Raw genomic sequence first — 20364 nt, forward strand, 5'->3', positions numbered from 1 at the left:
ATGGGAGGAAATCGTAGCACCGTTAAATTGCCCTTGTGTCCAAAATAAAAAAGGTTAGGAGGGGTTATTGGGTTACAGAGAGAGGGAGGAAGTGAGGGCTTAATTGCGTCGGTGCAGACTCGATGGGCTGAATGGCCTCCTTCTGCACTGTATGTTCAATGTACAAGAGAAACAAGCATGAGAAATTATATAATCTAAAGAAAGAACTCCTAACAATAGGCACCAAGGGGTCCAGGTCCAGGAATCATGGGCGGGATTCTCTAATAATGGGGCTATGTCCCCTCGCCGGTGTGAAAACCGGTGCCAACCACTCCAGCGTTAACGGCCCCCGAAAGTGAGGAATTTTCCCCTTTCTAGGGGTCTAGGTTGGCGCCGGAGTAGTCCCTGCAGCTCCAGCCGGCGCAAGTTCATGCATGCGCAGAACGGCTGGCATATTTCTGCGCATACGCGGAACGGCTGGCGTATTTCCACGCAGGCGCGGAATGGCCGGCGTATTTCTGCACATGCGTGGGGGTTCTCTTCTCCGCGCCGGCCCCCGGGCAATATGGCGGAGCCCTACTGGGACGTGGCACGGAGTAAAGTAGGCCCCCACGGAACCAGCCCGCCCGCCGATCGGTAGGCCCCGATCGCGGGCGAGGCCACCATGGGCCCCCCCTGGAGTTGGATCCCCCCGCCCACCCTCCAGGACGGAAACCGCACACTCACCTTCCAGGTACTGCCGGGTGGGAGCTGAGTAATCCACGCCGGCGGGATTTGGCCAATCTCGTCGGCCACTCGGCCCATCGGGGCCTGGAGAATCGCCGGGGGGGGGGCGCTGTCAAGGGCCCCCGACCAGTGCGGCGGTGATCCGGCGGGCACCCGAAAATCAGCGCCGGAGAATGGGGAAGCTGCTGTCGGGGCAGCAGGGTGCGATTCTCACGCCCCCCCCCCCCTCCCCCCCGCCGGGGTTTCTCCGACCCGGAGCGGGGTCAGAGAACCCCGGCCCATGTTCCCCAGCTGCTTTAGTTGCTAAAGAGTTTGAGTTAGCCAAGATCAGGTCTTAAGCTAAAACGATGATTTAGCTTGGGTTTAGGACCAGTCATGATCATGGCAAAGGAGTTGATCTGTTCACTCAAAGGAACACCCAGAAAATTAAGCAACTAATTGCAACTTATATTGTCCACAAGCATTCATTAACAAGGCTGCTTGACATTTTGATAGCTAACCCTTGACTTATTTTCATATTTTAACACCAACCAGCTGCTTGGAAATAAATTAGTCAGTGCAGTGAATTTTAAACACTGCTTAAAGGTCTGCTGACAGTTTAATTGCTGCTGCATGTTTGAAGCGGTCTTTTGAAACACATTGGGAGACTTTCTGTAGAAACGTCATCAATATGTTATCAACATTTATTCTAGAAATTTTCTGAGGATTTCTCCAAAAAACAATTAATGCTATGCTGCTAAGAACACTTTATAGAAGTCACCATGAGAAAGGGTATACTCAGGTTCTGGCTAGGGTCCCGCCTTGGTTTGGCGGAACAGCACCAGCAGCTGCAAGAGAGATGGTCAAGAGGGCGAGGTGGGCTCCTTCTCCCACTGTGGAGACAGGAAATCCCTCCTTCTCCAATAGGACTACAGCATCATGTTCAAGGGCCTGTGATCCTGTTATTTGGTCCCTGAACCATCCTTAAACAGGCCATTGTGTGTCACCTAGCCCACTGCAGCTATATTGGTGCAAAGCAAATAACCAAGGAAACATCATCAAACAAACTGAGGGAAAATTTAAAGGGACAGTCCCTTAAAGGGACATTACAAATAAAACGTAGAACATCCAACCAAAACCTGATTAAAGGGTCAATAAGGCACCCCCGGTCCATGTGGTGCCCTGCCGGCATGGAAGGCCTCAACGATTGATTTGTTATGTTGTAGGTGTAACATAAGCGGCTTCCTTGTGGTGCACTTGACAAAGGAAGGTTCAGACGTAGAGATAACTTCAACACGTTTATTAAACTATTTACACTTCTATTACCCGGGTTCGACACTACTGCTAATCCTACTATAGCTACCCAGACTGACTAACCAGTTGCTGCAATCCACGTGGTGGGTGTAATATTGAATCAACCCTGTGTCTGTACTCACTGACTGTCTCCACTGGAAAGAGCAGATCATGTGTGTGGTGTCCTTTATATATGGGTTGGTGTAATGCCCCCCGTGGTTGTGTCACCTCTGTGTGTATTGTGAATGTCCATTGGTCGTGTCCTATCTACCTGATCTATTGGTTGAGTGTGTGTGTGATGTCTTTGGTGCTCCCTCTAGTGTCTAGCTAGCCTACATGCATTTATATTGATGCACTTTACCACATCGGTGATGGGGCTGGTTTAGCACACTCTGCTAAATCGCTGGCTTTTAAAGCAGACCAAGGCAGGCCAGCAGCACGGTTCAATTCCTGTACCAGCCTCCCCGAACAGGCGCTGGAATGTGGCGACTAGCGGCTTTTCACAGTAACTTCATTGAAGCCTACTTGTGACAATAATCGATTTTCATTTCATCCCCCCTTTTTTATATGTTACATATTTTCTGTACACTTTGAGAAAATTGAACAAAAAACAGGTAGATACGTTAAGGTGTATACAAGTCATGGGAACAGTGATTTAACAATAAGTCCAAATCATTCGTGTGAGTCCAAAAACCAGCAATCATCATGGTCAAATGTCTCTCTTGGTTATGAACGCCATCAACGTCCCTGTGCCACAGGAACCAAGAAGTGGTCAAATCACTTCGCTGTCTGATTTGGAGTCCCTTTCTTTTTTTGATGTTTGTGATGGTGCTGTCGGATGGCATCTTGTAGCTGATAAGGTGTTGACGTTGAAGAGGTACCATCAACAGTGTCATTCGAGGTCATGGATGTGCCATATGTTGAAGTTGGATAAGGCTGTACATACTGGTTCTGGCCACATGCTGTGCTGGAAGGGTGATCCTGCTGAGAATTGTTGCTAACTTTTGGTTGGCTCTTAAATGTTGCTCATTAATCTACTTAATTTGCTCTGTTTCTATAACCTTTTCTCTAGAGTCGCCAGGTATCTTTATGATACCACCACGAGGTCCAAGTTCAAGTAATGATCAATAACTCAATACACCAGTTAGTACGTTTCAAATCAAAACACATTTATTATACACAGTCAATCACTACTCATGTATAAAACTCTACTTAATAGACTATCTCTAACACTAAAAGGCCTATACTTAGCTTTGGAACTAGCCCACCAGGTTAGGGGAACAAATGTTTTGTTCGATTCTGAGTCTGCAGGCTTCAAAGCTGATATAGACTGGTAGCTAGGAGCGCCTATCTCGTAGCATGCATTGACTGGAGACTTACTTGGTTGATGCAGCTACTAGGCAGGTTACGTTCAAGGGTTGTTTTGAGCTGCTGAGAGACCCTGCCAAGAATGATGAATTGAACTTGGGGATTCTATTTTATAGTCCCCAGGGGCTTCGCGCCATTCGGGGTGGACCCAGTACCTGGTTCCGTGATTGGACTACGTTCTGATCACTTGGATCGATTTCTCCAATACTGGAGCTGTTCCCTGATCGCTGGGCGGTTCCTAAGTGGCCGTTGGCCTTCCTTTGTCTTGGCTCTTGCTGGCGCCGAGGAGTCTGGCTTGGCCTTTGTTTACCTCAACTGTTTCCAATTGTTCCCGGGGTTCGCTCATTAATATGTAGATGGTTGTTAGTTTCAGTGCTGTCTGGGTTCCTGCAAGTTCTAATATACAGGAAACTTTGCACCTGCTGTTTTTCCTGCATTTGCTGAATTTCCCTGCATTCTTAGCGGATCTCCATTTTAAAGTCGGGAAGTGGCCAACCCAGGTGGCTACACTCCCTCCTTGTGATGTCTAACGCGAAGCATGAAGGATCACATAACTGCGTTGTCTTCACTCCCTGACCCGGCGAGCACTCTTCCATGGCCTCTACAATGACCATAACTATGCACGAAATTTTTAACTGACAATTCTAAGTGGTACTATGTCACAACAGGGACATGCAATCCAACATATATTAAAAAAACGGTACCTCTAACTATCTTCCATAAACTACACTCACTTAAACATCCAATCATACTAACTTCCTAACAATACAAAATTAATAGCAGCATTCACATTTTCCTCTGGCTTGGCGGTCAAGCACAGAGTTGCACAATCTTTCATTTGCAAATGAGACATAGTTCTTTATTCACAAATGACGCAAAACGAATGTCCTTTATTGTAGATCAAGGGGTTCGGGGGCCTGGTGAAAACCGAAAATAGGGGATCTCGTTCTGTATACCGGGGTGCGAGAGCGGTAGGCTCTCCTTCGCCATTTTCTCATGCGGATAGTCTGCACGATGCTGCAGAATATCGCCAATGCTAAAAGGGATTCAATGACATATGAAAGGGAGTACCTTGTTGTAAACCTATCACACCATGATGGTGTGTTGTTACTTTTCACTGGGCTCTGGGTGCTATGGAGAAGTGAATCGTTGACGGCCGGGGAGGGTTGGGGTCGGGGGGTTCGCGTTTGCACGTAACCAAATACAAATTATAATGGTAACTAAAAACACGTATGATGTCTTCATTGTTCTCTTCTCTTCCTTTTCGTCTCTTCTCTCTTCCTGGAGCTTCTGGAATTCTGGAGATCAAGCAAAGTTTCTGTTACTATCTTGTTTAATATCTTGTACGTTAGCATGTCTGTCTTTTAGTGTCAATTTCCCTTTATAATTGGTCACCATGTGTGACTCGCTCATTTTTTTTTAAACCAAAATTTAGACTAGACATTTAAGAAAATACTGCCGTACTGCGAGCCGTCTCGCAGCCTGTGTGATTTACCATCCCAGTGTTTGAGGATGTAACTAGCATGGGGAAGCAACCTTAAGGTTGCCAAAACCAAACAAAAGAATTATGAACGTAACGAGCCAAAATGGGGTGCGTATGGGCCACGGCGGGTAAGATTTGGATGGAATCCCCGGGTAGAACGGTGATCAATGCCGTATGTGCTCTACCCGAGCGTAGCTGACCAGAGGGGGGTTCTCAGGCAGGGCGGGGACCAATGCCATTTCTCCACTGCCTGAGCAACCGACAAGAACGGGTAAGAATGTGGTCATCGTGGGGGCTGCCTCTCGAATTAGGAGAGCAACAATGAGTCGGGTTCTTGTCAACAGACTAGTTCCTCTGAACTATTGTCTGGGACAAACTTGTACCTTTAACCATTTTCTGTCGCCAGACTAGTTCCTCTGAACTATTGTCTGGGACAACTTGTTCCATTAACAGCCGGGGGGCGTTAAAGGAGTGGTGGCGTGGGGCCGTGAAACTTCCGAGTTTACAAACAACACTTAATGATAACATTAACGAACAAACATTCCACAAACATGGTGCTGGTTCCATCAGAAAGGACACCGTATCTCTCCATCGGTTCCTTTAAAACATCATCTGGACACCTCAGTTATCAGTTGCGAACAGGGTCGCAAAGGGGTTCTCATTTTGGGAGTCAGACTCAATGTCATCATCTTCTCCCGGATGCCATACTCTTGAATGGATGAGGGTTGCTAAAGCTGCATGGTGTGACTTATGGTCCATCTCATCGTTTCGGATTGTCACAATGCCAGATAGTCGTGTCTAATTCTGTGGCGATGGAGTCGGGGTCGTCATCTTAGGGCGGTGGTCTTTGGTGAGGTTTGTTAAGGAATGTGATCAGGAAGGGATCACTCGAATCGTGTTCAGATTCGCTGGGTGTGGGGCCTGTTGCATGGGGATAGTAGGGAGGCGGGAACAAAGAACAAAGAACAAAGAAATGTACAGCAGAGGAACAGGCCCTTCGGCCCTCCAAGCCCGTGCCGACCATGCTGCCCGACTAAACTACAATCTTCTACACTTCCTGGGTCCGTATCCCTCTATTCCCATCCTATTCATGTATTTGTCAAGATGCCCCTTAAATGTCACTATCGTCCCTGCTTCCACCACTTCCTCCGGTAGCGAGTTCCAGGCACCCACTACCCTCTGTGTAAAAAACTTGCCTCGTACATCTACTCTAAACCTTGCCCCTCTCACCTTAAACCTATGTCCCCTAGTAATTGACCCCTCTACCCTGGGGAAAAGCCTCTGACTATCCACTCTGTCTATGCCCCTCATAATTTTGTAGACCTCTATCAGGTCGCCCCTCAACCTCCGTCGTTCCAGTGAGAACAAACCGAGTTTATTCAACCGCTCCTCATAGCTAATGCCCTCCATACCAGGCAACATTCTGGTGCTGTGGCTAGCGTCTGTGTCACAGTCGCTGTCGCTGCTGCTGCTGTGTGTGGGCGTTCTGGGGCGGAGTCTAGAGTTCGGGGGTGGAGTCGAGGTTGAGTCTGTGGATTGGGTGGACGTGTTGGGGGAGGGTAGGGATACGTTGGCTGTGGGCGGGGTGTGGTCTGCTGCGGCAAGCATGACGTGGTGTGCGTGGTTAGACTGCGAGCCATATGCCTTGAGCTGGTTAATATGAAACCACACAGTCTTCCCATTGGGGTACTTAAGCTTATAAACGGAGGGGCTTACTTTGTCCGCAACAGAGTACGGACCCGAATACTTAGGTGACAGGAACGTGCTGGGGTTGTAAATGGAGAGCATGACCTGCTGTCCTACATCAAACTCAGTCGCATGCACTGTCTTGTCGAAACAGGCCTTGCTCTGTTTCTTCCTGGTGCCTAATTTTGCTGCCGCTGCTAGCTGAGCCATTTTTACATTCTCTACTAATTGTTTCACTGCGTTCTCGTGTGTGACGCCGTCACTTCGGGGCTGGTCAAGTCAAGTCCTAATAAAAATTCTGTGCCTTTCATTGGGCGTCCGGTCATGAGAGTGTGTGGGATGTATCCTGTGGATGTCGAAACAGTGTTACGCAAAAACATTAGTGCAAAAGGGAGGACTGAATCCCAAGTGGTGCTGTTTTGTTGGACCATTTTCCTGAGGGTTGTTTTTAGGGTCCGATTCATTCGCTCCACGATACCACTTGACTGGGGGTGGTATGCGATGTGAAATTTTTGAGTAATGCCAAATATCGTGAGGACGTTCTTCATGACACGTCCCGTAAAATGGGAACCTTGGTCGGATTCAATGCTGCGGGGGAGTCCCCATCTCGTAAAGATGTGCTGCGTTAAAATCTTAGCTGTAGTCTTTGCCGTGTTTGTTCTAGATGGGAATGCTTCTACCCATTTCGTAAACGTGTCTATAACGACTAACACATACTTGTGACCATTCCTGCAAGGGGGCAATGGTCCTATAAAATCAATCTGGAGGTTAGTCCAAGGGCCATTAACGGGGCGGGTGTGGCTAAGCTGAGCTGTCTTCGCATTTCTGTCCGGATTGTTTTGGGCACAGATAAGGCAATTTTCCACATAGTGCGTGACATCTTCTTTTAAATTCGGCCACCAACAGAGCTGCCTGAGGTGGGCTGTAGTGGGGTCAATTCCCTGATGCCCATGACTATCATGGAACAAACAAATAAGCTGATTCCTGTCCTGTTCAGGAACCACATAAAGGGTGTCTTTTAGGACCACACCGTCATGTATGGTCAGTGCATTTTTAAACCTATTGTATGGGGCTGGAAATTTTCTTTTTAAAATTTTCCTGAGATTACTATCTTGCTTCTGGGCCTGCACTAAATCTTCGATATTTGTCTGTGAGACCTGAACTGCATTGACTGGGGCGCTTTCGGGGTGGTTCCAAAAATATCCATGTCTGGAACCTGCTTTAGCCAATGCGTCGGCTTTTACATTTCCAGGTGGGGAGGAACGGTGGTGACTTCGTACTTTGATACCAAATGTCCTATCCTGTGTTTTGTCCAAAATGTGCCGGAGCAATGGGGCTGAAGGAAGGGTTTTCCGTCCGCGGAAGCAAATCCTCTTGCTTTCCACAGGGGTAGCAATTCTGTGAGGCTGTTACAGACAGAGAGGCTGTCCGAGTATATGTCTGCTGGGCTGGGGAAGGAATCTGAGTGATCTATAATGTATGCAATGTCTGCTAGTTCTGCCGCCTGCGCGCCTAAGTGTCCTGGCAGTTTTAACGAGATTTCTTCTAGGCAGCATCCCTGCGCGTCCTCAACATAGACGCCGCATCCTGTAATGCGCTTCCCGTTTAATATAGTGGAAGAACCAGCCACATATATTCTCAAGGGTGCGCACGTGACTGTGTGCTGGGGGATCTGGGGTGAACTACCAACCTTTTTGGGGGATATTTTCTCGATAAAGGGGCCTGTGTTGTGGTGCGGTGAGATGATTTTACATTCGTGGGGGGTGCCCGGGTACTGAAGGTTGTCGGCTAGGAAAGTGTGGGTCTTGGTCCTTTTAACAGTGATGTCCCGTACCTGCAAAAGAAGGGTCCACCTGGCTGCTCTGATCTGGCATACTGTACCGTCCTTAAGTCGTCCGTCTAGTAAAAGTTGGGTGGGGGTGTGTTCCGTGAGGATTGTGATGGGGTTTAGTCCGCTGATATATGAAAAGTACTGAACTGCCCAGAAAACTGCGAGCAGGTGCCTTTCACAGGCCGAAAATCACTGCTCCACAGGATCTAAAACTCTAGGGGCGTAAGCCACGGGTCTTAACTGTTCGTGCCGTTCCTGGTGGAGCACGGCCGAAAGGGTACGATCTGTGCTTGCTATCTCTATAGCATAGGGGGAAATCGGTTCTGGAACCTGTAGTGAGGGGGCTGCAATGAGTGCGCACTTTAAAGCATCTAAGGCATTCCCAAGGGGCTCCTTTCTTTGGAGTTCCGAGAGGGGTGCTGCTTTGGTGGTGAAACCATCAATGTGGTTTCGACAGTAGCCAACCAGTCCTAAAAATGACCGGGGGGTGGAAACATTCTGGGGAAGGGGCAATTTGACAATCGAGTCAATTCTTTTATGCTCGATCTCGCGTTTACCATGCGTGATAATCGTTCCCAAATATACCACTTTATTTTCCAGAAGTTGGGCCTTCTGGGGATTCACTTTACATCCAATTCGCTGTAGGAGTTCCAGGAGTTCGGACAGAAGCGCAATGTGCTCTACCTTGGTGTCTGTCTGCAGTATTAGGTCGTCTACATACTGGACCAGACATTCGGGGTGAGAAAATTTTGATAAACCATTGGCCAGCTGTCGGTGGAAAATGGAGGAGGAGTTGTGGAATCCTTGTGGAAGGCATGTCCACGTGTACTGCTGACCTTTAAAAGTGAAGGCAAATTTGTACTGGCACACTTTTGCCAATGGAATGGACCAGAATCCGTTACTGATGTCCAAATCCGTAAAATATCGTGAGTTGAGTCCCTGTTTGAGCATGGTCTCGGGACTTGTGGCTACCGTGGGGGCTGCTGCGGGGGTGACTTTGTTGAGTTCCTGGTAATCGATAGTCAGTCGCCATGATCCAACGGGCTTTCTCACTGGCCAAATCGGGGCATTATTAGTAGAGGCTACTGATCTAAGTACGCCTTGTTCTAATAAACTGTCAATAACTTTTGAGATTTCTCCCTCTGCCTCTTGGGGAAATCCGTATTGCTTCTGGGATCTAGGGTCAGGTCCTGTCATTAGAACCGAACCAACCATCCTGCCGCAGTCATGTTTATGACTTGCAAATGCGGTCCTGTTTTTCTGGAGAACTGCCCTAACCTGTTTGTCTGTGCTAATCGTGGTCGGGTCAAACCAAAAATCGCCGACTGCGCTAATCTTATTAGCATACTCACCTACTGTGAGCGTTGCGGGGGCTCTTGCTGACTTTGTCATTTTCCAGACACATTGATTTACTGGGTCAAATGATAGGTTGTGGGAGTTCATGAAATCGATGCCCAAAATGTGTTCTGCTGTGTGGGGCTGATCGACCAAAACTGGGGGGTGTTTTGTTGTAATGTTGCCAATTTGAAGGGGTACAGGGGCTGTGATGTTTCCCTGTTGTGAGTGGCCTGTGAAGCTGCTGAGGGGGATTGTGGCTATAGTGGGCCACTTGTCTTTTTGGAACATGGTGGAGGAATTAATTGTGGTGCGGGACCCTCCTGTGTCCCAGAGAAATTCAATGGGCTGTCCCCATATTTTCGCTGCAACGACTGGTCGGCCAGACCTATCCCAAAGGGTGTCGGAGACCCAGGTAGGGGAGCCCGAACACCGTCAGTCAGTTCCGTTCATGTCTGTCTGGTCTGAACGGGTGCTCACACTATGTATGGGTTTGGTCCTGATATTATTCAGAGTGCCTGCCTGCTGGGCTCTCTGTGGCTTTCGTGGGGCATTGCACTCTCGTGCAAAGTGATCTAATTGTCCACAGTTGTAACACTCCTGTGCTTTCTGTGGGGGGCTATTTATGCCTTCGTTCACCCATGCGGGGTTCTGGTGCGCTTTAACTGCTTGGATATCTGCCTCTGCCTGCTGTTCTTCGGGTTTTCTAATCGCGGGTTTGTTGTGGACAGATTGTTCCCAGGGGCGGGACAACCTTTTTAAAACCCACTTTTCATTGTGCGTTTCTTCCGAGGGGTCATAGTTAGTACAAGCTTTTTGTCCTGCCTCTGTGGCTTGGGAGATAAGGGTGCGGGTCCATTTGGCCATGTTGTCTGGGGACAAATGGGCGCGGTCTAAGTAGGATCGCTGTGTGCATCTCTGCAAGTGTGCCTCCTCCTACATTCTGTGGGTCAGGAAGGGCTGCTACAACAGAAGGGTCTAAGCTTAAAACTGTGAGCTTCACTTGCTCACGCTCATCCAGGCCGTACATGGTCGCCTGCTGCTTCACTCCAGCAAAGAAGTGGTGGGGGTCTGAGGTGGGGAGGAACGGTGTGATCTTTTCGCACGCGCCCCGTAATTGGGTCACGGTTAAGGGGGTGGTGTAAAGGAATTCCGCGTCTCCGTCCGATGTGACTGTGCGGTGGGTAGTTACTGGATTCATGGGTGCCTGATCTATCTGCTCTGTGGGGGTTGGGGTGCTTTTCTGCTTTGGGACTTTCCTTGCGCACATGTTCCCTGTACATATCTATGCGCGGTTTTGTTTAGTTCTTGCCAATCAGGGCCGTCTTCTTCATCTAATTGGGATCCAAAGGTGCTTTGAAATCCATTTTGCACTGAAAGCAAAGACTGCAGTTCCGCAATCTGCTTCCGGCATTTTGCATGATCTACTAAGCTTTGTCTGTGCTCCATGGTGGCAGCATGGAGTGCTCTTAACGCTGCTTTTAGATCGCTGCACTGCCTTTGCAATACCTCTACCTGTTTCTCTGTCTCTTCTCTTACCAGGACTGCACGTTGTGTGTCCTGATAGGCCTTATCGTATTGGGTTTGGAAGCTGCTCAGATGCGCTAGGCAAGACTGGTGTGCCCACTTGGCATCATCCACCTCTCCGTCCTTTGCTGCCAACTTCCTTCTCAAGTCTATATTCTCTCTCTCGATCTCACTAACATGGACCTTGCTCATTCCATGTCTCTCTCTCTCGAACGACCTCCTCTGTGCCTCGCAATTGTGCCAGACAGGACACGATTGCCATCGGCTTGCGAGCTTTCCCTAAGCTCTTCTTATGGATTTCGCTCAGGTTCTCCCACCAAGTATGTCCCATACTCCCGGGACCTGTTTCCTCATTTGAACAAAAGTCACTCCAAAGGGGCCATCCCTTCCCTTTGAGGTACCTTCTAATCTCAACTTCCCAAACGGGACACTGACCTACTCTGTTGCTGGTCGCTGCGACCACAAATTCTTGAGGGCTCATGAGGCGTTCCATTGCCTTCATTTCCATTTTTCGTATCTGAATGCTCTCTTTTAAAATTTGGAACGAGGGGTCCTAAGGCGGTTCTGTAAACACGGGTACGGCGTTCGCTATTTTCCGGTATACAAACTCCCGACAGTTTTTCGCAACAAAATCTATCAGTTTTACCTTATGGCCCTTTTAGTTACGGATGCATTAACATGCTTCCGAATTATGAGGATTGATCAAAACTGCTTGAACACTTGTGAATGTTTCTGTTCCCAATTGGATTCTCAATTCAAATTTTGGGTTCTCCCAGAGTGGTTAGGCCACTTCTAAGTCGGGTCCCGTCAGATGTCGCCAGTAAATGTTGCTAACTTTTGGTTGGCTCTTAAATGTTGCTCGTTGTGTCTTTACTTAATTTGCTCTATTTCTATAACCTTTGCTCTAGAGTCGCCAGGTATCTTTATGATACCACCACGAGGTTCAAGTTCAAGTGCTGATCAATAACTCAATACACCAGTTGGTACGTTTCAAATCAAAACACATTTATTATACACAGTCAATCACTACTCATGTATAAAACTCTACTTAATAGACTATCTCTAACACTAAAAGGCCTATACTTAGCTTTGGAACTAGCCCACCAGGTTAGGGGAACAAATGTTTTGTTCGATTCTGAGTCTGCAGGCTTCAAAGCTGATATAGACTGGTAGCTAGGAGCGCCTATCTCGTAGCATGCATTGACTGGAGACTTACTTGGTTGATGCAGCTACTAGGCAGGTCACGTTCAAGGGTTGTTTTGAGCTGCTGAGAGACCCTGCCAAGAATGATGAATTGAACTTGGGGATTCTATTTTATAGTCCCCAGGGGCTTCGCGCCATTCGGGGTGGACCCAGTACCTGGTTCCGTGATTGGACTACGTTCTGATCACTTGGATCGATTTCTCCAATACTGGAGCTGTTCCCTGATCGCTGGGCGGTTCCTAAGTGGCCGTTGGCCTTCCTTTGTCTTGGCTCTTGCTGGCGCCGAGGAGTCTGGCTTGGCCTTTGTTTACCTCAACTGTTTCCAATTGTTCCCGGGGTTCGCTCATTAATATGTAGATGGTTGTTAGTTTCAGTGCTGTCTGGGTTCCTGCAAGTTCTAATATACAGGAAACTTTGCACCTGCTGTTTTTCCTGCATTTGCTGAATTTCCCTGCATTCTTAGCGGATCTCCATTTTAAAGTCGGGAAGTGGCCAACCCAGGTGGCTACACTCCCTCCTTGTGATGTCTAACGCGAAGCATGAAGGATCACATAACTGCGTTGTCTTCACTCCCTGACCCGGCGAGCACTCTTCCATGGCCTCTACAATGACCATAACTATGCACGAAATTTTTAACTGACAATTCTAAGTGGTACTATGTCACAACAGGGACATGCAATCCAACATATATTAAAAAAACGGTACCTCTAACTATCTTCCATAAACTACACTCACTTAAACATCCAATCATACTAACTTCCTAACAATACAAAATTAATAGCAGCATTCACATTTTCCTCTGGCTTGGCGGTCAAGCACAGAGTTGCACAATCTTTCATTTGCAAATGAGACATAGTTCTTTATTCACAAATGACGCAAAACGAATGTCCTTTATTGTAGATCAAGGGGTTCGGGGGCCTGGTGAAAACCGAAAATAGGGGATCTCGTTCTGTATACCGGGGTGCGAGAGCGGTAGGCTCTCCTTCGCCATTTTCTCATGCGGATAGTCTGCACGATGCTGCAGAATATCGCCAATGCTAAAAGGGATTCAATGACATATGAAAGGGAGTACCTTGTTGTAAACCTATCACACCATGATGGTGTGTTGTTACTTTTCACTGGGCTCTGGGTGCTATGGAGAAGTGAATCGTTGACGGCCGGGGAGGGTTGGGGTCGGGGGGTTCGCGTTTGCACGTAACCAAATACAAATTATAATGGTAACTAAAAACACGTATGATGTCTTCATTGTTCTCTTCTCTTCCTTTTCGTCTCTTCTCTCTTCCTGGAGCTTCTGGAATTCTGGAGATCAAGCAAAGTTTCTGTTACTATCTTGTTTAATATCTTGTACGTTAGCATGTCTGTCTTTTAGTGTCAATTTCCCTTTATAATTGGTCACCATGTGTGACTCGCTCATTTTTTTTTAAACCGAAATTTAGACTAGACATTTAAGAAAATACTGCCGTACTGCGAGCCGTCTCGCAGCCTGTGTGATTTACCATCCCAGTGTTTGAGGATGTAACTAGCATGGGGAAGCAACCTTAAGGTTGCCAAAACCAAACAAAAGAATTATGAACGTAACGAGCCAAAATGGGGTGCGTATGGGCCACGGCGGGTAAGATTTGGATGGAATCCCCGGGTAGAACGGTGATCAATGCCGTATGTGCTCTACCCGAGCGTAGCTGACCAGAGGGGGGTTCTCAGGCAGGGCGGGGACCAATGCCATTTCTCCACTGCCTGAGCAACCGACAAGAACGGGTAAGAATGTGGTCATCGTGGGGGCTGCCTCTCGAATTAGGAGAGCAACAATGAGTCGGGTTCTTGTCAACAGACTAGTTCCTCTGAACTATTGTCTGGGACAAACTTGTACCTTTAACCATTTTCTGTCGCCAGACTAGTTCCTCTGAACTATTGTCTGGGACAAACTTGTACCTTTAACCATTTTTTGTCAACAGACTAGTTCCTCTGAACTATTGTCTGGGACAACTTGTTCCATTAACAGCCGGGGGGCGTTAAAGGAGTGGTGGCGTGGGGCCGTGAAACTTCCGAGTTTACAAACAACACTTAATGATAACATTAACGAACAAGCATTCCACAAACATGGTGCTGGTTCCATCAGAAAGGACACCGTATCTCTCCATCGGTTCCTTTAAAACATCATCTGGACACCTCAGTTGTCAGTTGCGAACAGGGTCGCAAAGGGGTTCTCATTTTGGGAGTCAGACTCAATGTCATCATCTTCTCCCGGATGCCATACTCTTGAATGGATGAGGGTTGCTAAAGCTGCATGGTGTGACTTATGGTCCATCTCGTCGTTTCGGATTGTCACAATGCCAGATAGTCGTGTCTAATTCTGTGGCGATGGAGTCGGGGTCGTCATCTTAGGGCGGTGGTCTTTGGTGAGGTTTGTTAAGGAATGTGATCAGGAAGGGATCACTCGAATCGTGTTCAGATTCGCTGGGTGTGGGGCCTGTTGCATGGGGATAGTAGGGAGGCGGGAACAAAGAACAAAGAACAAAGAAATGTACAGCAGAGGAACAGGCCCTTCGGCCCTCCAAGCCCGTGCCGACCATGCTGCCCGACTAAACTACAATCTTCTACACTTCCTGGGTCCGTATCCCTCTATTCCCATCCTATTCATGTATTTGTCAAGATGCCCCTTAAATGTCACTATCGTCCCTGCTTCCACCACTTCCTCCGGTAGCGAGTTCCAGGCACCCACTACCCTCTGTGTAAAAAACTTGCCTCGTACATCTACTCTAAACCTTGCCCCTCTCACCTTAAACCTATGTCCCCTAGTAATTGACCCCTCTACCCTGGGGAAAAGCCTCTGACTATCCACTCTGCCTATGCCCCTCATAATTTTGTAGACCTCTATCAGGTCGCCCCTCAACCTCCGTCGTTCCAGTGAGAACAAACCGAGTTTATTCAACCGCTCCTCATAGCTAATGCCCTCCATACCAGGCAACATTCTGGTGCTGTGGCTAGCGTCTGTGTCACAGTCGCTGTCGCTGCTGCTGCTGTGTGTGGGCGTTCTGGGGCGGAGTCTAGAGTTCGGGGGTGGAGTCGAGGTTGAGTCTGTGGATTGGGTGGACGTGTTGGGGGAGGGTAGGGATACGTTGGCTGTGGGCGGGGTGTGGTCTGCTGCGGCAAGCATGACGTGGTGTGCGTGGTTAGACTGCGAGCCATATGCCTTGAGCTGGTTAATATGAAACCACACAGTCTTCCCATTGGGGTACTTAAGCTTATAAACGGAGGGGCTTACTTTGTCCGCAACAGAGTACGGACCCGAATACTTAGGTGACAGGAACGTGCTGGGGTTGTAAATGGAGAGCATGACCTGCTGTCCTACATCAAACTCAGTCGCATGCACTGTCTTGTCGAAACAGGCCTTGCTCTGTTTCTTCCTGGTGCCTAATTTTGCTGCCGCTGCTAGCTGAGCCATTTTTACATTCTCTACTAATTGTTTCACTGCGTTCTCGTGTGTGACGCCGTCACTTCGGGGCTGGTCAAGTCAAGTCCTAATAAAAATTCTGTGCCTTTCATTGGGCGTCCGGTCATGAGAGTGTGTGGGGTGTATCCTGTGGATGTCGAAACAGTGTTACGCAAAAACATTAGTGCAAAAGGGAGGACTGAATCCCAAGTGGTGCTGTTTTGTTGGACCATTTTCCTGAGGGTTGTTTTTAGGGTCCGATTCATTCGCTCCACGATACCACTTGACTGGGGGTGGTATGCGATGTGAAATTTTTGAGTAATGCCAAATATCGTGAGGACGTTCTTCATGACACGTCCCGTAAAATGGGAACCTTGGTCGGATTCAATGCTGCGGGGGAGTCCCCATCTCGTAAAGATGTGCTGCGTTAAAATCTTAGCTGTAGTCTTTGCCGTGTTTGTTCTAGATGGGAATGCTTCTACCCATTTCGTAAACGTGTCTATAACGACTAACACATACTTGTGACCATTCCTGCAAGGGGGCAATGGTCCTATAAAATCAATCTGGAGGTTAGTCCAAGGGCCATTAACGGGGCGGGTGTGGCTAAGCTGAGCTGTCTTCGCATTTCTGTCCGGATTGTTTTGGGCACAGATAAGGCAATTTTCCACATAGTGCGTGACATCTTCTTTTAAATTCGGCCACCAACAGAGCTGCCTGAGGTGGGCTGTAGTGGGGTCAATTCCCTGATGCCCATGACTATCATGGAACAAACAAATAAGCTGATTCCTGTCCTGTTCAGGAACCACATAAAGGGTGTCTTTTAGGACCACACCGTCATGTATGGTCAGTGCATTTTTAAACCTATTGTATGGGGCTGGAAATTTTCTTTATAAAATTTTCCTGAGATTACTATCTTGCTTCTGGGCCTGCACTAAATCTTCGATATTTGTCTGTGAGACCTGAACTGCATTGACTGGGGCGCTTTCGGGGTGGTTCCAAAAATATCCATGTCTGGAACCTGCTTTAGCCAATGCGTCGGCTTTTACATTTCCAGGTGGGGAGGAACGGTGGTGACTTCGTACTTTGATACCAAATGTCCTATCCTGTGTTTTGTCCAAAATGTGCCGGAGCAATGGGGCTGAAGGAAGGGTTTTCCGTCCGCGGAAGCAAATCCTCTTGCTTTCCACAGGGGTAGCAATTCTGTGAGGCTGTTACAGACAGAGAGGCTGTCCGAGTATATGTCTGCTGGGCTGGGGAAGGAATCTGAGTGATCTATAATGTATGCAATGTCTGCTAGTTCTGCCGCCTGCGCGCCTAAGTGTCCTGGCAGTTTTAACGAGATTTCTTCTAGGCAGCATCCCTGCGCGTCCTCAACATAGACGCCGCATCCTGTAATGCGCTTCCCGTTTAATATAGTGGAAGAACCAGCCACATATATTCTCAAGGGTGCGCACGTGACTGTGTGCTGGGGGATCTGGGGTGAACTACCAACCTTTTTGGGGGATATTTTCTCGATAAAGGGGCCTGTGTTGTGGTGCGGTGAGATGATTTTACATTCGTGGGGGGTGCCCGGGTACTGAAGGTTGTCGGCTAGGAAAGTGTGGGTCTTGGTCCTTTTAACAGTGATGTCCCGTACCTGCAAAAGAAGGGTCCACCTGGCTGCTCTGATCTGGCATACTGTACCGTCCTTAAGTCGTCCGTCTAGTAAAAGTTGGGTGGGGGTGTGTTCCGTGAGGATTGTGATGGGGTTTAGTCCGCTGATATATGAAAAGTACTGAACTGCCCAGAAAACTGCGAGCAGGTGCCTTTCACAGGCCGAAAATCCCTGCTCCACAGGATCTAAAACTCTAGGGGCGTAAGCCACGGGTCTTAACTGTTCGTGCCGTTCCTGGTGGAGCACGAAAGGGTACGATCTGTGCTTGCTATCTCTATAGCATAGGGGGAAATCGGTTCTGGAACCTGTAGTGAGGGGGCTGCAATGAGTGCGCACTTTAAAGCATCTAAGGCATTCCCAAGGGGCTCCTTTCTTTGGAGTTCCGAGAGGGGTGCTGCTTTGGTGGTGAAACCATCAATGTGGTTTCGACAGTAGCCAACCAGTCCTAAAAACGACCGGGGGGTGGAAACATTCTGGGGAAGGGGCAATTTGACAATCGAGTCAATTCTTTTATGCTCGATCTCGCGTTTACCATGCGTGATAATCGTTCCCAAATATACCACTTTATTTTCCAGAAGTTGGGCCTTCTGGGGATTCACTTTACATCCAATTCGCTGTAGGAGTTCCAGGAGTTCGGACAGAAGCGCAATGTGCTCTACCTTGGTGTCTGTCTGCAGTATTAGGTCGTCTACATACTGGACCAGACATTCGGGGTGAGAAAATTTTGATAAACCATTGGCCAGCTGTCGGTGGAAAATGGAGGAGGAGTTGTGGAATCCTTGTGGAAGGCATGTCCACGTGTACTGCTGACCTTTAAAAGTGAAGGCAAATTTGTACTGGCACACTTTTGCCAATGGAATGGACCAGAATCCGTTACTGATGTCCAAATCCGTAAAATATCGTGAGTTGAGTCCCTGTTTGAGCATGGTCTCGGGACTTGTGGCTACCGTGGGGGCTGCTGCGGGGGTGACTTTGTTGAGTTCCTGGTAATCGATAGTCAGTCGCCATGATCCAACGGGCTTTCTCACTGGCCAAATCGGGGCATTATTAGTAGAGGCTACTGATCTAAGTACGCCTTGTTCTAATAAACTGTCAATAACTTTTGAGATTTCTCCCTCTGCCTCTTGGGGAAATCCGTATTGCTTCTGGGATCTAGGGTCAGGTCCTGTCATTAGAACCGAACCAACCATCCTGCCGCAGTCATGTTTATGACTTGCAAATGCGGTCCTGTTTTTCTGGAGAACTGCCCTAACCTGTTTGTCTGTGCTAATCGTGGTCGGGTCAAACCAAAAATCGCCGACTGCGCTAATCTTATTAGCATACTCACCTACTGTGAGCGTTGCGGGGGCTCTTGCTGACTTTGTCATTTTCCAGACACATTGATTTACTGGGTCAAATGATAGGTTGTGGGAGTTCATGAAATCGATGCCCAAAATGTGTTCTGCTGTGTGGGGCTGATCGACCAAAACTGGGGGGTGTTTTGTTGTAATGTTGCCAATTTGAAGGGGTACAGGGGCTGTGATGTTTCCCTGTTGTGAGTGGCCTGTGAAGCTGCTGAGGGGGATTGTGGCTATAGTGGGCCACTTGTCTTTTTGGAACATGGTGGAGGAATTAATTGTGGTGCGGGACCCTCCTGTGTCCCAGAGAAATTCAATGGGCTGTCCCCATATTTTCGCTGCAACGACTGGTCGGCCAGACCTATCCCAAAGGGTGTCGGAGACCCAGGTAGGGGAGCCCGAACACCGTCAGTCAGTTCCGTTCATGTCTGTCTGGTCTGAACGGGTGCTCACACTATGTATGGGTTTGGTCCTGATATTATTCAGAGTGCCTGCCTGCTGGGCTCTCTGTGGCTTTCGTGGGGCATTGCACTCTCGTGCAAAGTGATCTAATTGTCCACAGTTGTAACACTCCTGTGCTTTCTGTGGGGGGCTATTTATGCCTTCGTTCACCCATGCGGGGTTCTGGTGCGCTTTAACTGCTTGGATATCTGCCTCTGCCTGCTGTTCTTCGGGTTTTCTAATCGCGGGTTTGTTGTGGACAGATTGTTCCCAGGGGCGGGACAACCTTTTTAAAACCCACTTTTCATTGTGCGTTTCTTCCGAGGGGTCATAGTTAGTACAAGCTTTTTGTCCTGCCTCTGTGGCTTGGGAGATAAGGGTGCGGGTCCATTTGGCCATGTTGTCTGGGGACAAATGGGCGCGGTCTAAGTAGGATCGCTGTGTGCATCTCTGCAAGTGTGCCTCCTCCTACATTCTGTGGGTCGGGAAGGGCTGCTACAACAGAAGGGTCTAAGCTTAAAACTGTGAGCTTCACTTGCTCACGCTCATCCAGGCCGTACATGGTCGCCTGCTGCTTCACTCCAGCAAAGAAGTGGTGGGGGTCTGAGGTGGGGAGGAACGGTGTGATCTTTTCGCACGCGCCCCGTAATTGGGTCACGGTTAAGGGGGTGGTGTAAAGGAATTCCGCGTCTCCGTCCGATGTGACTGTGCGGTGGATAGTTACTGGATTCATGGGTGCCTGATCTATCTGCTCTGTGGGGGTTGGGGTGCTTTTCTGCTTTGGGACTTTCCTTGCGCACATGTTCCCTGTACATATCTATGCGCGGTTTTGTTTAGTTCTTGCCAATCAGGGCCGTCTTCTTCATCTAATTGGGATCCAAAGGTGCTTTGAAATCCATTTTGCACTGAAAGCAAAGACTGCAGTTCCGCAATCTGCTTCCGGCATTTTGCATGATCTACTAAGCTTTGTTTGTGCTCCATGGTGGCAGCATGGAGTGCTCTTAACGCTGCTTTTAGATCGCTGCACTGCCTTTGCAATACCTCTACCTGTTTCTCTGTCTCTTCTCTTACCAGGACTGCACGTTGTGTGTC

At 48.4% G+C, this 20364-nt stretch overlaps 1 long non-coding RNA gene across 1 annotated transcript in view; it reads left to right on the forward strand.

Annotated features, from left to right (window-relative positions):
• Positions 1-552: 552 nt before the first annotated feature.
• Positions 553-20364, forward strand: part of LOC140393126 (uncharacterized) — a 79821-nt gene continuing 60009 nt past the window's right edge. Inside the window, exon 1 of the long non-coding RNA XR_011935506.1 lies at positions 553-712. This is a non-coding gene — a long non-coding RNA (uncharacterized lncRNA). The remainder of the gene's footprint in view (positions 713-20364) is intronic.

This window comes from Scyliorhinus torazame, chromosome 16 (genome assembly GCF_047496885.1).
Source record: "Scyliorhinus torazame isolate Kashiwa2021f chromosome 16, sScyTor2.1, whole genome shotgun sequence".
Taxonomy (NCBI): Eukaryota; Metazoa; Chordata; class Chondrichthyes; order Carcharhiniformes; family Scyliorhinidae; genus Scyliorhinus; species Scyliorhinus torazame.